The sequence below is a fragment of the Callithrix jacchus genome, chromosome 14 (assembly GCF_049354715.1).
Source record: "Callithrix jacchus isolate 240 chromosome 14, calJac240_pri, whole genome shotgun sequence".
Classification (NCBI taxonomy): domain Eukaryota; kingdom Metazoa; phylum Chordata; class Mammalia; order Primates; family Cebidae; genus Callithrix; species Callithrix jacchus.
The window spans coordinates 71,809,894-71,824,488 of NC_133515.1; the positions used below are offsets into that span (position 1 = coordinate 71,809,894).

At 51.5% G+C, this 14,595-nt stretch overlaps 1 long non-coding RNA gene across 1 annotated transcript; it reads left to right on the top strand.

The window, feature by feature from the left end:
* Window positions 1–2,145: 2,145 nt before the first annotated feature.
* Window positions 2,146–13,364, top strand: LOC103787988 (uncharacterized). Its single transcript, XR_613784.5, has 4 exons — window positions 2,146–2,493; window positions 4,527–4,597; window positions 5,323–5,482; window positions 8,358–13,364. It is a non-coding gene; the product is annotated as an uncharacterized LOC103787988 (long non-coding RNA).
* Window positions 13,365–14,595: the final 1,231 nt, after the last annotated feature.

The following is a 14,595-nucleotide window of genomic DNA, read 5'->3' on the forward strand; positions in this document are numbered from 1 at the left end:
TCAGCCTAGGTGGCCCCCTGCTCCCCCGCCCTTTTGTAGCAGGCCTGGCCTGGGCTGAAAAGCAGATCTGGGTTTGAATCTCCCTTCTCCAGGGACCTGTGGGTGACACAGGCTTGGTGCCTTCTCTTTGAGCTTCAAGTTCTCACTTGGACAAGATGGCCTGGCTCCTCCCAGCCCGGATCTGGGGATGCTCCAGTGCAGCCTGGGAGACCAGTCTGATCGTGGCGGCCTGGAAATCAAGGCTAAGCAAAAGCAAACCTGAAAGAGCTGCCCTCTAAGTGCCACAGCAGGACTTGCTTCTGAATGGAGATGGGGCTGGGGCAGGAGGGTGGCAGGGAGGGGCTGAGCCCTGTGACCATCACCTTCAGGTTGGAGGAACACAGGCACACTCACCCACATACACCCAAACACAAGCCACAGAGTCCAAGGAAAAACCTGTTTCTGTCCATGTCATCCAGCACCGAACCAGGGATCCCATGCAAAGATGGGACCTGGCCGGGAGCAGTGGCTCACTCCTGTAATCCCAGCACATTGGGAGGCCAAGATGGAAGGACCACTCGACGTCAGGAGGTCGAGACCAGCCTGGCCAACATGGTGAAACATTTCTCCACTAAAAATACAAAAAGTAACTGGGCACGGTGGTGCATGCCTGTAATCCCAGCTAATCGGGAGGCTGAGGCAAAAGAATCACTTGAACCCAGGAGGCGGAGGTTGCAGTCAGCCGAGATTGCACCACTGCACTCCAGCCTGGGTGACAGAGTGAGACTCCATCTCAAAAAAAAAAAAGGATGGGTCCTGATAAAGCTCCTAGCAGGATCCCTCCTGCTGACAGAGCACAGCAGGAGCATCCCCATGGGTGATGGGGCCCAGCTTTCCTGTGTCACTCATGAGCCTCTAGAGCAGCATCACATCTGCTGCAGATCATCCCATAGTGGCTTCCAAGCAGGGCGTTGTCACTGAGAGAGGCCCTGGTCTCAGCATCTTCGGAGAAGCCCCAGATTGGTAAGTGTCTTGCTCTGAGTCATGGCTCGGAGTCCCCATGGCAGGGAGGAGTCCCTATCAGCATGGTAGATTTCATAAACTCCAAATGAGGGCATGAGATCTGAAAAAGAATTTGGGGGATTTGTGATAAGATTTGACAGCATACAAATAAGGAACCTTACTTGGTCAGGACTAACCAGCTGCATGTCTTGACAAGAATAGCCGAGATGAAATCAAATGTGGGCGGGAGGGTCCTGAACACACGTGGGGTCACTGGGGTGGCTTGGCCCTGGGCTACCCCCTTCCCCCTCACCACCCAACTCCATCAGAGCCTTCTAGAGGAAGCGTTCTCCCCTCTGGCGGTTTGGTGGGACACGGCCTCGACAGGGGCTGCTGTAATCGTGCAGGTGGGAAGTGACGGAGAAGTGGTGAGAGGTGGGTGGGCTCTGGAAGAAACTGGAATCCTACTGACAGGCTGCCCCGGCAGATGGGAAGTGGGTCAGGAAGGCTTCAGGACGGCACTCCAAGGTTTCGGCCAGAGCGGATGAAGGGGTGGGGTTGCCACTGTATGCGGGAGGGAATGTGTTCTGTTGTATGTTTAATTCACTACTTTGATGTGAAAAGTCCAAATATGACTATGTCTGGAACTGAGCAGGGCATCCGTGGGACCACAGCCCACAGGGGCTTATGGCACCCCCCAACCCCGCCCTAGGAGGCCTCAGAGGCCCCGGTGGAGAAAGAGAGAGGCTCACCCTCCTGCCGTGTTGTGTGTGTAAGAGGCGGGCAGAGTGAAAAGGTTTGGCCCACCTGAGTCCCCTGGGCTGGCAGAAGACCTGGGGCCAGGCAGGGGGAGGTGTTGGAACAGGATGGTGGTGTGTGGGCCTCTGTCTGCACAGACCCACCATAGCCCACAGAGGCTCTTTCTCCTCAGAGTGGGTGTGCGTTACCAGAACCTTCTAGAGGAAGTGTTTTCTGAGCTCAGGGCGGCTCTTTGATTCTCCAGGCCACAAACCCCCGCAGGCCCGGCCTGGCCAGAGGCGTGTGTGTGCATCCCGGCAAGTGAGGCCCGGGGACTCACGGCCAGAGAGGCTGTGAGGGTGGCTTTGTGTGGCTGCATGTCACCCTCAGCCAAGTGCCGCTGCCAGGAGAGGCAGCTCAGCTGCCAAACCTCCTGAAGCCAGGTTGCCTGAGGAAGCAGCCCTGTCCCCTCGCCTGCTTCTCACTGCCTCACCCGCCTTGGGCCTGCCTGATCCTGGGGGTCACATGCCTTGTTCCCCATCAGTGGAAACCAGAGATAAGAAGACAAGAATGTGGGAAGAGTCGGGAGACCCATTTGGGAAAATACAGGTTCCAGGTGTTTCTCCAGACCTCGAGAGTCAGTGTCTCCTGGGAGAGGCCCTGGAACTGCCTTTTGACAGAGCTCCCTGGTGATCTGATGAGCTTCGGGGAGACCTGGCCTGTCTGCACTTGAGGAGATGGGACACATAGGACAAGCTGCAGGCGGGTGAGGAGGTATGTCTGCTTCTCCGGGGACAAGTGAACCCTGGATCCCTGAGGATTCTCAAGGGGGCATTTGCAGGGTCTCAGCCTAAATAAAGGCATCAAATCCCAGATGGATGTGTTCAGACAACCAGAGGCCCCGCAGAGGCCACCAGAGCCCCCGAGAGGAGGGGTCGGAGAGAGTCCACTTCCTGCCAGAGGGGCAATGTGGCCACCTCTGGCCACCCAGTCCTTCTTTCTGCCAACCTCAGCCTTATGACGAGGAACCAACGCCTAAAGCTTCCTAAGCAGGGAAGCAGGACTGGGGAGATTGGAGCTGGAGTGGGGTGAGCCTGAGGTAGGGACAGTGGGGTCCCTGTGGCTCCGCAGGGTGAACGCCTGAGCTGGTTGTTCTGGCTCATGGGACCTGCTTCTCCTGCCTGTAAACTCTTCACCCCGATCTGGAGAAGGTGATCACCAAGGGCTAGGACCCGCCCACCCAGAAATACACTAAATAAATAAATGTGCTCTGTCCAGATTTTAACTAATCAGGATTCCAGAGCACAAGACAAATGGCCTCCCGTCTGGCTGGGAGGTGTAATTCATTCTCCTGGGTGAGTCCAAAGCCTGGGGCAGGGTGGGGAGAGGAGGGGCGGGGTGGTTTAGAGTAGCGGAACGTGCACTAAGGTTCTGGGAGGCTCTGAAGCTTAGAGTAGGGGCTCAGCGCCAAGACCTCCAGAACAACCCACCCACCCCAGGGTCTGCTCAGGATGGAAACGAACCCTAGTGTCCTTTCATTCAGGGAGTCTATTTCTGGGACTTATTCTAAGGAATATATACATAAGTGGTCATTCAAAGATTTAGCTACAAAGTTGTCCTTCCCTGTGACTTCTAAGCCTGGAAAACGGGAAGCAACCTACACGTCCAAAAATAGGACATGGGTTAAATACATTGTGAAACATCCAGAAAAACCCACAAAATTGAGCCTTTAAAAATGATGTAGAAGAGCATCTAATGACATGGAAATAAGTTGATAGCCTAATGAGCAGAATAATACAAAGCTGAGAGGTATATAAAATAGTCCGATTTTTAAAGCATTGATTTGTGGAAAGCATTGGAAGGATATACAACAAAACATTGACTAGTTGTGAGCTAAGGGGTAATTTTAGCTTATTTTTCTTTGTTTTTATTTTGGTTTTGTGTATTTGACTTTTTAATTTTTTAATCATAATTTTGCACTTACACACTAGACAAATATTAGGAAAGCTATTATTTTACAAACCAGAATCTCCAAGATTTAGCTTAGGAAGAATTCCTGGCTAGAAGAGACAGCTGGATGAGTCAGCCCTCACTCCCCCTTCCTCTGTGCACCCTCCTCTTTGGGTCAAGTTTCTTCATTCCCACGGCTTCTTTCCGGCTGGCCCCCAGGGATGCCATCACCTTTTCAATTCCGCAGACCAAATATAGCTAGAAACCCAGTCTTCGCTGTAGTTTGAGGCTGAGTTTTGCTGTCACCCAGGCTGGAGTGCAATGGTACGATCTCAGCTCACTGCAATCTCCACCTCCCAGCTTCAAGCAATTCTCATGCCTCAGGCTCCTGGGTAGCTGGGATTATAGGCATGTGCCACCACACCAAACTATTTTTTTGTATTTTTAGTGCACACGGGGCTTTGCTGGCTTGACTAGGCTGGTCTTGAACTTCTGGCCTTGAGTGACCTGCCCACCTCAGCCTCCCAAAGTGCTGGGATTACAGGTTTGAGCCACCACACTAGGCTGAAACCCCGTCTTTGGCTTCTTTTAACAAGCACAGCTAAGAAACCTGGAAGGATTATACTCATACCAGATGGCATTAATAAATCTGAAGGGAAAACAACAGGACTTAAACATGGCAGCCAGAAGAACCATAAACCCAATCCAGCTTCCTGAGGCCGGGTGTCCGGTCCTACCTTAGCCAGGCACCCTCTAGAGGTTCCCAGCTCCTGCCCCATCCTATGTGGAGGTTATGAGAGGCTAGAGACCCCACCAAGTCCTTCATCTCATTGTAACCTTTATCACCTTCTTCTCAGGTTCACGTTCTACTTCGAAAGACCAGTTTCTTCCTCGAGTACCTGATCTTGAAAATGACCTCCGCTTTCAGGTAGGACCCACCATGACATCTGCAGAGTGCTCTCGCCCTTGGTCCAGGCTCCTGATAAAAAATACCCCCGCACAGCCCCAAGCCACAGCACTTATTTCAGGGGACGGGCACCTCCCACACATAAAAGGCCTCTCAGGACCCAGGAAGCTCCAGGCCCGAAGAGCAGAGGCATGGCTTGGCTGCCCCAAAGTCTTCTTCACACACCCCACCACGTTCTGCCCCAAGGAAAACAGAAGTTTTCAGTGAATTATACAGAAGTAATCAATGAATTATTTCCCCATTAAAAAAACACTAACAGCATTACAAATTGTAATATAAATATAGGCTTATTGTAAACATATGAAAAGTCTAGAAAAGTATAAGGAATAAAATGAAAATACTCCATAATAATCACACTAAATGGAGATAACCATTATTTGTATACACATACACCTTTAAATAAAACTGGGATAATATCATGCATATACGCACATACTTATATATAAAATCCTGATCTTCTTCCATATAAATTACATCATAAGAATTTTCTTGGGTCATTAAAATAGGCTTTGAAAAGATGATGTAAAACAGCCACGTAGTATCCCATTGTATGGTGTGCTGGTTACGAAAGCAATCGCTAGTGTTAGGCATGTGAACTGTTTCCACATTGTTCATTATTTCAAATAATAATTTAATAAACAACCTTGCACATACATCTTTGCATACGTCTTTGATTACTTCTTTAGGATAGAGCCCTAGAGTGGGCTTATGAAGTGAAGGGATGTGAACGCCTGCAAAGTTCCTGATGTCTGGGAGCAATGTCCTTTGGACAACCTGTGTTGCCGCAGTCCTCTCTTACCTGCCGGGGACGTGTCCCATGCCCCCCAGTGGGTGTCTGAAATTGCGGTTAGTATTGAACCCTATCTACGCTATGTTTTTTTCCTCTACATACATACCTATGATAAAGTTTGATTTATAAATTAGGCACAGTAAGAGATTAACAACAATAATAAAATAGATCAGTTGTAACAATATGCTGCAGTAAAAGTTATGTGACTGTGGTCTTTTTCCACATGTCTCAAAATGTTACATTGTAGATCCTAGCTACCTGAGCTAAGAGCTGAGATCTAAAATCTTGATATTTTTCCACATAAATTACATCATAAGAATTTTCCTGGGTCATTAAAATCATCTTTGAAAATACAATTTTGTTTGATCTATTTATATATATCTTTTGAGACAGGGTCTCACTTTGTCACCCAGGCTGGAGTGCAGTGGTGCAATCATGGCTCACTGCCTTGACCTCCCAGGCTCAAGGGATCCTCCAGCCTCAGCCCTGCAAGTAGCCGTGACCACAGGTGTGCACCACCACACCTGGCTAATTTTTGTGTTTTCTGTAGAGATGGGGGTTTCTCTGTGTTGACCATGCTGGTCTTGAACTCCTGAGCTCAGGTGATCTGCCCACCTCGACCTCCCAAAGTGTTGGAGTGTAGGTGTGAGCCACAGCGCCCAGCCTGATAGTACAATTTTAAATGGCTGCAAAGTTCTTGGTGTCTGGGAGCATAGTATCTCATTGTCTGGCACAATATACGCTTTTTTCTTTCCTTATTAAGTCAAGAACTTCCGCCTTTTCACTTAAGGGAAGCACGTCACGGCTTGTCTTTGGCATATCCAAATTGCCAGCATGGCTACCTTTGTGCTTAGGCGCCATTACGAGGTAAAATAAGGGCTACTTGAACACAAGCACCGAGATGCCTCAAGAGAAGGCCCCTAAGGGACACACAGGCAGGCAGCAACCAAAGGATATGCTGAAGAGAGGAATGATTCGTGTCCCGGCTGGGACTGCAGGGGCTGGCCTGTCGGTGTAGGAGTCTGGAGGCCGGTAAGGCCAGAATGGAAGCTTGACATCTATTCTCATAAATCTTTAAGGGCAGGGAACCCCACTAAGAAAGCCTGGTCTAGGCCAGAAGGCAGGAGAATGGCAGAGGGCAGCTTCCACAGCTCCAGCACCGGCTCAGGTGTTGATGCCCCAGAGCTGGGTCCCACTGTGCTGGGTGCTGAGAGTCTAGGGCTGACTAGGTCATGACTCTGCTTTGAAGTTTATTTTATAAATCAGGCACAGTAAGAGATGAACAGCAACAATAATAAAATAGATCAAGTATAACAATATGCTGACAATGAACGTTATGTGAGTATAGTCTTTATCTCTATGTCTCAAAATAGTGTGGATCCTAGCTTCTAAGTTTAATTTGTAAATTAGGCACACAATCCCATGGGGTCGACAGATGGACACCGTTAACAAGCATATGGCATGACAGACAGGGGAGGCTTCCTGGAGGAGGTGATGTTTGAGTGGGGCATTGAGAGATGAACAGGTGAACTGGATTTCAACAGTCAGGGAAGGTGGGAAATGCACTTCCGATATTAATACCTGTTTGCTGAGGAGAGCGTAAGTGGCCCATGGCTATTAGGGTGTGGACCCATGGCCTTGATTTAGGATTATCACTAGGAAGTAGAGAAAGCAGAGAGTGAGAGGAGAAGAGGGTTCAGAAGAGGACCCTGGGCCACACGGCCATGTGGAAGGTGGGGTGAGAGGTGGGACTGGAAGGTGCTGGAAAGGGGCTGAGGAGGAGCATGGAGCCCCAAGGAACACCCGCAGAGTGGGCCACTACAGGATTTAACAATGAGCAATGGGGAAAACATCATGTTGGCAGGAGGCCAAGAGAGACAGGACCCAGGCCTGGCAAGAATTTGGTCCTGGGAGACCCTGGCAGGGGCCGGTTGGTAATGTGGGTAGGATAGAGGTCAGGGGCATTTGGTTCCTGTGGCTGTTGTGGTAACAAACCACGGCAAACTGAGGGGCTTAAACAACACACGTGTATTCTCACAGTTCTGGAGGCCAGAAGCCCTAGATCAGCCTCGCTGGGCTAGTGTCAAGGTGTCGGCAGGGTGGCGTCCCTCTGGGCCCAGGAGAGAAGCCATTTTCTTGCCTTTTCTGGCTTCTAGTGGCGCCTCAATTTCTCAGCTTGCGGCTCCTTCCTCCATCTCCCAAGAGCATCACTCCAATCTGCTCCTTCATCAGCTCACCCTCTTCTCTGACTCCTGCATCCCTTTCAGAGGACTCTTGTGGTTCCATGAGGGTCCACCCAGATCACCCAGGATAATGTCCCCACCTCCAGGGCCTTAATCTAACCACAGGTGGAAGCCCTGTATGAGGAGGCATGGACAGACTCTGGGCCTTAAGACATGAACATCTGTGGGGACATCATTCAGACTTCCATGGTGGTGGGAGGTGGAGGAGGAGGAAACGGGAGAGTGAGGACTCACCAGGAGACTTGCACGAGAAAGGAGAGAGGGACTGGCTGGGCTCAGCTGGAAGACGTTCTGCCTGGAGGGAACTGGCTTTCAGGAGTTTTCTCCTGCGCCTGTTGTGTCTCCTTCCCTCCTTTCTCCCAAAAATCCAATTAGGAAACTGGAAACATCTGTTGTGTTGACTCCTCAGGTCTCGCTTCCCCTCACCCCGGACACCCACTTGCCCAAGGGTCTTCCAAGCTGGCTGAGTTGGTACCTACATTTTTTAACCACAAGGAAAGGAAGCCCAGAGCTACCAAGAATAATATTTTATTGACTTGGAACGAGTTTTGGAATCTGTATTTTTAACAAGCTGCCCAGGTGATTTTGATGATCAGACAGTTAGAGGTGTTTTTTTTTTTTTTTTGTTTTGTTTTTCCTTTTCCTTTCTCTTCCCTCCAGTAAACTGTTTTTCAACTTTGTTTTTCAGTGGAAACCATTTCCTCCTCGTCATGGCACAGGTCCAGAGCTGCGCCCATCTCTCCCACGTCAACAGTCCTGTGTCCTTGGCGGAGGACGGTTCTCTCATTCAGTGCCCTCCTCTCTTCCTCGGCCAAATCCCTGCTCTGCACCTCCCTGCAGCTCATAAAAAGCCGAATTACCTGAGGTGGGAAAGCCTCACCCGCCGTCATTCTCAGGGAGGAGTGGACTCTGCAGAGGCCGCGCTTGCCCCAGTGCACAGCTTCCTTTCACCTCCTCTCTCATTTTCCCAGACAGCTCTGTTTCAGTGTTCCAGGCCCGGGGCTGTCCCTGGGCCGAGGTGGAATCCACCCCGACCACCTCCCAAAGCCAAGAGCCCTGGGTGAGCATGCAGAGAAGCAAGAGCTGTTCCTGATGCAAAGCAGGCACCCCCACCCCCACCACCCCCGGTCGGGGGATGAACTGATTTGGGACAAAAGGCAGTCATTGGCTGAGGAAGGCAGCATCTGGGGGAGCCCTGTGCTGAGTGGAGGTGGGTGGGTGTATTTCCTTGGCTCGCAGAGGCCTCTTGTCTGGTGGGATCAGCTCCTCTAGCCAGTTGCCACCTGGTCCAGCTTTGGGAGATGTGGAGAATGAATTTCACAGTGATTTCCACTGGGCCATGGCACTGGAACAGCTGCAGGAGGGGACACAGCTGGTGCCACCCCCACTCCATCCATTAGAGCTGCTGTGAAGGAATGCCACCCTCCCCATGGGGAGTGAGGGACGCTACTTGCTGTGGTTGGTTCCAGGGACCATGGGAAGAGGGGAACCCCTATTTTCAAGGGTACAGGTTGACTTTTATTAAAATAGAATTTCATCATCATTTCTTCCAGTGGCTCCCAAACTTGGCTAAACATCAGGATCACCTGGGATGCTTATTAAAAAATAAGGATTACGGCCAGGTGCAGTGGCTCACGCCTGGAATCCCAGCACTTTGAGAGGCTCAGGCAGGCAGATCACTTGAGGTCAGGAGTTCAAGAACAGCCTGCCCAACATGGTGAAACCCCATCTCTACTAAAAATACAAAAATTTGCCAGGCACAGTGGTGCACAACTGTAATCTCAGCTACTTGGGAGGCAGAGGCAGGAGAATCACTTGAACCTAAGAGGTGGTGGTTGCAGTGAGCTGAGATAGTGCCACTGCACTCCAGCCTGGGTGACAGAGTGAGACTCTGTCTCAGAAAAAAAAAAAGATTAATAAAAACAAAGAGTTTTAGAACCCATCCCAGACCAAATCAATCAGAATCTCTTTGGGTAGGCTTGGGCTGGAATCAGTGTGAATCCGTTTAATCAGATCGCTTTCCTGATTCCAGAAGGGTGATCCCATAGAACAGGAGTGAGAAGATGGAAGGGTGGGGGGCTGGAACGACGAAAGCTTGTGCTTGCACCACTATTCATCTGAGAGCGCCGGGGGCCAGCTGCGGAACTACAGACTCCTCATACATCATCGTCTGGAGTCTTCAAAACAAACCTATGAGGTGTGCCCAATTTTTTCCATTTTGCCGGTGAGAAAATGGGAGCGCAACGTGGCCACACACACAGCTAATAAGAGGCAGAGCCAGGACTCAGGTCCAGATCTTTCTCTTGACTCCTCTGCCGTGGAAGGGATCATGAGAAAGCCTGGCCCCACCTCTGGAGTCAGGTCAGCACATGACCCAACTGTCATACTGGCACAAGCTGCCTTCTGGACACTTCCCTGGTGGGCTCTGTCTGTCTCAGGGCTTCAGCTACTCCCTGCTCACTCCGCTCACATCAGTCACTGGGTAGCTGGGGACACAGAGGTGGTTGAGACGTGGCCATCATCAAGGCAGGGGGTTCATGGAAAGGGCATGGGCTGGAACCAGAAGAGAGGGCTTCTGGTCTCTGGGGGTCCATCCACCCTTAAAAAGCAGAATCTGATCACTGACTGCCTGGCACCCCCACTCCAGCACGTAGCCTTGCTGACACCTCTGCCCTGCAAGGTTGATGGGCTGTGGCTTCTTGCCTCTTTGGCTCCTTCCAGCACCCAGGAGTCTCTGGTATATAGTAGGTACTCAGTGGGGCGACTCGTCAGGGATAATCAGCAATTATGTGTTAAGCACCTATTGATAGCCCCAGGCACTGGACTAAAATACTAGGAATTCAGAGAGGGCCCTATCTCCATAAGTTTGTAGCCTCCTAGGGGAGAAAGTTGGAAAACTCCATGAATCAATTATAATTGTGGTCAGTGCTAGGAAGAAAAATAATAGGATGGTTTAAGAATGTGGTTGGGAGGAGTTCTAATTTAGATGGAGGCATTAGAAACATGGAACCTGAGACCTGAAGGATGAACAAGAGCCATATGGAAACTGGAGATGAGGTAGGAGTGGGGACAGCGCTTCTTGTGATGAGAGCAGCAGGTGCAAAGGCCCTGCAGTGGGGGGCGGGGGGACGGACGCCAGGGACCCCACCGAGGGCCAGTGGGGCTGCAGGGAATGAGCAAGCAGGAGGGGATCAGGAGCAGCAGCTCACATTCAAGATGGCCAAGGTCAGACCATCAGGGTCTTGGGTTTGTTTTTGTTTTTCTGAGTGTGATTTTGGCTCACTGCAACTTCCACCTCCTGGGTTCAAGCCTCAGCCTTCCAGGTAGCTGGGATTATAGGTACCTGCCACCATGCCCGGCTAATTTTTATATTTTTAATAGAGGCAGGGTTTCTCCATGTTGGCCAGGCTGGTCTCGAACTCCTGACCTCAACTTATCCACCCACCTCAGCCTCCCAAAGTGGTGAGATTACAGGCGTGAGCCACCGTGCCCTGCCGGCCATCAGAGTTTTGTAGCAAGAATTTTGACCTTTGTCCTTAGGGCAATGGGAAATCCTTGAAATGCTGTTATTGCCTTCCTCTGCAAGGAAAGGTTATTTTGGTAGGCAGTGGATAGAGGAAATGCAGAGGGAGCCACGAAAGGGGGTTCTGGTAAGATCTGGAGCCCTCCTGGGATAATCCGACCAGAGAAAGCAAGGATTCCAGAGAGCTAGGTACACTTGCCCAGCCTCCAGCTGCACACCGCTGGTTCCAGGTGTGTCCTGACCTGTGGTCTGGCATACAGGGTAGACCCAGTGGTACCTCGTACCTCACTCTGGGGCGAGGAGACCACCCACCTAGGTCTGGGCCCTGCAGCAGCTTGGCAGCAGCATCTGAGTGTTAAGAGAAGGCAAACTGACCTGCTCCCAGCGGCAAGAAGCTTCGATTCTTCACTATCATAAAGTCTTCCCTCCTGTCTTTGGGTCCTCCTGTTTGTTGCTGGAGAGGTGAGGCAGGGAGGGCATCCTCTGGGAGGGCAGGCTTAGCAGAGCCCAGCACCATCTCAGCGGACATGGCCCTTCTACTCTCAGCGCCTCCAAGCCAGTGAGTGGATTTCTCTTGTCTAGAGGATATAATCTGTTCCTCACCTGGACACAACGAACCTGTCTGTGGGATTCAGGGAGCATCAGGGAGGGAATTTAGTTTTTGCAGACTTCAGGGAAGACTTCCTGGAGGAGGTGATGCCTGAGAGCTATCCAAGAGAGAAGAGTGAAAAAATATTAAGCAGTGGGAAAAGCATGGACCAAACTGTGGCTGCATCTTCCCATAAGTATGTGCAGGTTGACTCAGCATTTTAGTGTTTCTGGGCATAAAGCACTGTACCATCTGCCCCAGGAAGCCCTCCTGCCATAGAAGCAGCCTCACATGGCTTCCAAAGGACTCCTAGGCACTTCAGGGACCAGTGCCTCACACACTGCTGGGGTGGCTTGAGCTCTTGGGATTAAAGCCAATGTGGATTATTGTCAGGAGTGTTTCATAGCCCTGCCTCTCTCATTCAGAGATTTCCACTCCCTACCCAGCATCCTTGAGTAGGGTCTGGGATTCTTCTCCCCACCTCACAGGTGGGCAGAGGAGGACTCTGCCTTAGGGACGGTTGTAATTAAGATCCTAAACTAAGTTGCACAGATAGAGGAAGCTCCTTCCGCTCGGCCTGCAAGCTGAGGGCCCCGGGTCAGGGCATCAGACTCCTGGTGCTGCCTGCAGAGTAGACAGGGCCTCCTTCTGATGAGACCCAGGACTCCACACTGAGGAGAGAGAGGAGGGGCTGTGCCCATTTGATCGGACGTCCCATAAGGCAAGAGACTTTTGCTTTAACATCAGGGCTGGAAGAGGCCCAGGGAGACTGTCCCTTGAAGCTGTGGGTGACAAATTGAGGCCCTGAGAGGGACACTTGCTATGGGAGGATGAACAATGGCCCCAAACGTGTTCACATTCTTATCCCCAGAGTCTTCGAATATGTTACCTTAACATGGCAACAGAGGGCTGGACGCAGTGGCTTATGCCTGTAATCCCAGCACTTTGGGAGGCTGAGGAGGACTGATCACAATGTCAGGAGTTCGAGACCATCCTGGCCAACGTGAAACCCCGTCTCTACTAAAAATACAAGAATTAGCTGGATGTGGTGGCATGTGCCTGTAATCCCAGCTACTCGAGAGGCTGAGGCAGGAGAATTGCTTGAACCCAGGAGGTGGAGGCTGCAGTGAGCTGAGATCGCGCCATTGCACTCTGGCCTAGGCAACAAGAGTGAAACTGTCTCAAAAACAAAACAAAACAAACAAAAACAACCCAGAGCAAAACAAAACATGGCAGCGGGGACTCAGCGGATGCAACGAAGAGTCTCAAGATGGGGATAACCCAGGTGTGCCCAATCTAATCTCAGTGTCCTTGGAAGAGGGGTGCAGAAGGAGTCAGAATCAGAGAAGAAGGGGACAGCGTGAAGGAAGGAGAAATGAGAGTGATGCTCTTTGAAGATGGAGGAAGAAGCCCCAGCTGAGAAACAGAGGTGGCCACTGGCCACTGAAAAGGTGAGAAAACAGCTTCTCCCCTGGAACCTCCAGAAGGAAGCGGCCCTGCGCACACCTTGACATCAGCACAGTGAGACTGCTTTTGGGCTGCTGGCCTCCAGAATTGTAAGAGAATAAATGCGTGTTGTTTAAGGCCCTTGGTCGTTAGTGATTTGGTATGGCAGCCGCAGGAACCTAATATACTTGAGACGCAGAATCAGCCTGAAGCCAAGGCAGCTCCGGGACCCTGTAGGCCTCAGCTCTACGGAATCCTGTCCTATGCAGGATGGGTCTGTGCTAGAGGCGGAGGTGAGGCCCTGAAGAGGCCCACACCCCAGGGCCTCCAGAGTGTGTGCGTGAGTGTGCAGGGGTGCGTGTGTGAGAAGGGAAGGAACTTGTCTTCTTCGTGCATCGGGGATTTTCTAGGCAGACAGTCCTCCAAAGTCATGTCAACATTTTTCTCTCCAGGAAAAAATAACTCAGTCTATCAGAAACGTCAGAGTTTCACATGCATACCCGTAGACAGACTTGTAGCGAAAAATAAGCTGCACCCTGGCCCCAGGCATCTTTCATTTTCACCGGGCGGGGAGCTAGGCAGGGGAACTGTGGACACATTGTGCCATCTGGGCTTCCCCAGAGCTCCAGGAGTCCTGTGGCAGGAGTGCCCCTGCCCCCACCCCACCCTGCAGCGCTTCCCACTTCCATGAAATTTCTGGGAAGACTTGACACATTTCTTAGCAGCTGAGAGCTGTTGGAATTTCCAGCCTAATCCCAGATGTGGGGCTGACCGTGATGGGAGTTTGGCCTTGTAAGACATCTGGAGGGCTGACCCAGCTGGGCTAACGTCTGTGGTCCTCCTCACTCTGGGTCCTGCCGTTGGACCTTCCATGGTGAGCCAGAGAGAGCCCATGCACGTGGTTTTCACATGAGTGGAGAGGGCTGCGGGGCCTGAAGCCCACAAGCTGGAGCCTCACAGTCAGGAAGAGGCAGACGGCCTCTGGGGTCGGGAATGGGGGGCCCTGGCAGAACAGGAACCTGGAGGGTAAAGGGGACTGAGGGAGAGCCAGAGAGGAGCACTCTGGGAGAGGGGACACAGGCCTGAGGGCTGGCAGGGGCTGGATGTGGAGCCGGTTGGGCGGGGATGAGGGAGGCTTAGGGGCCCAAGGGCTTGAGGGCTCTGTGTGAGCTGGGGTGATAGCTGGTACCTGGCTACAGGCTGCTGGGAGGGTGGAAGCAGGGACGATGACCCTTTACCCAGATACTCAGGAGGCTGAGGCAGGAGAATCACTTAAACCTGGGAGGTGGAGGCTGCGGTGAGCCAAGATTGCACCACTGCACTCCAGCCTGGGCAACAGAGAAAGACTCTGTCTCAAAAAACAAAACA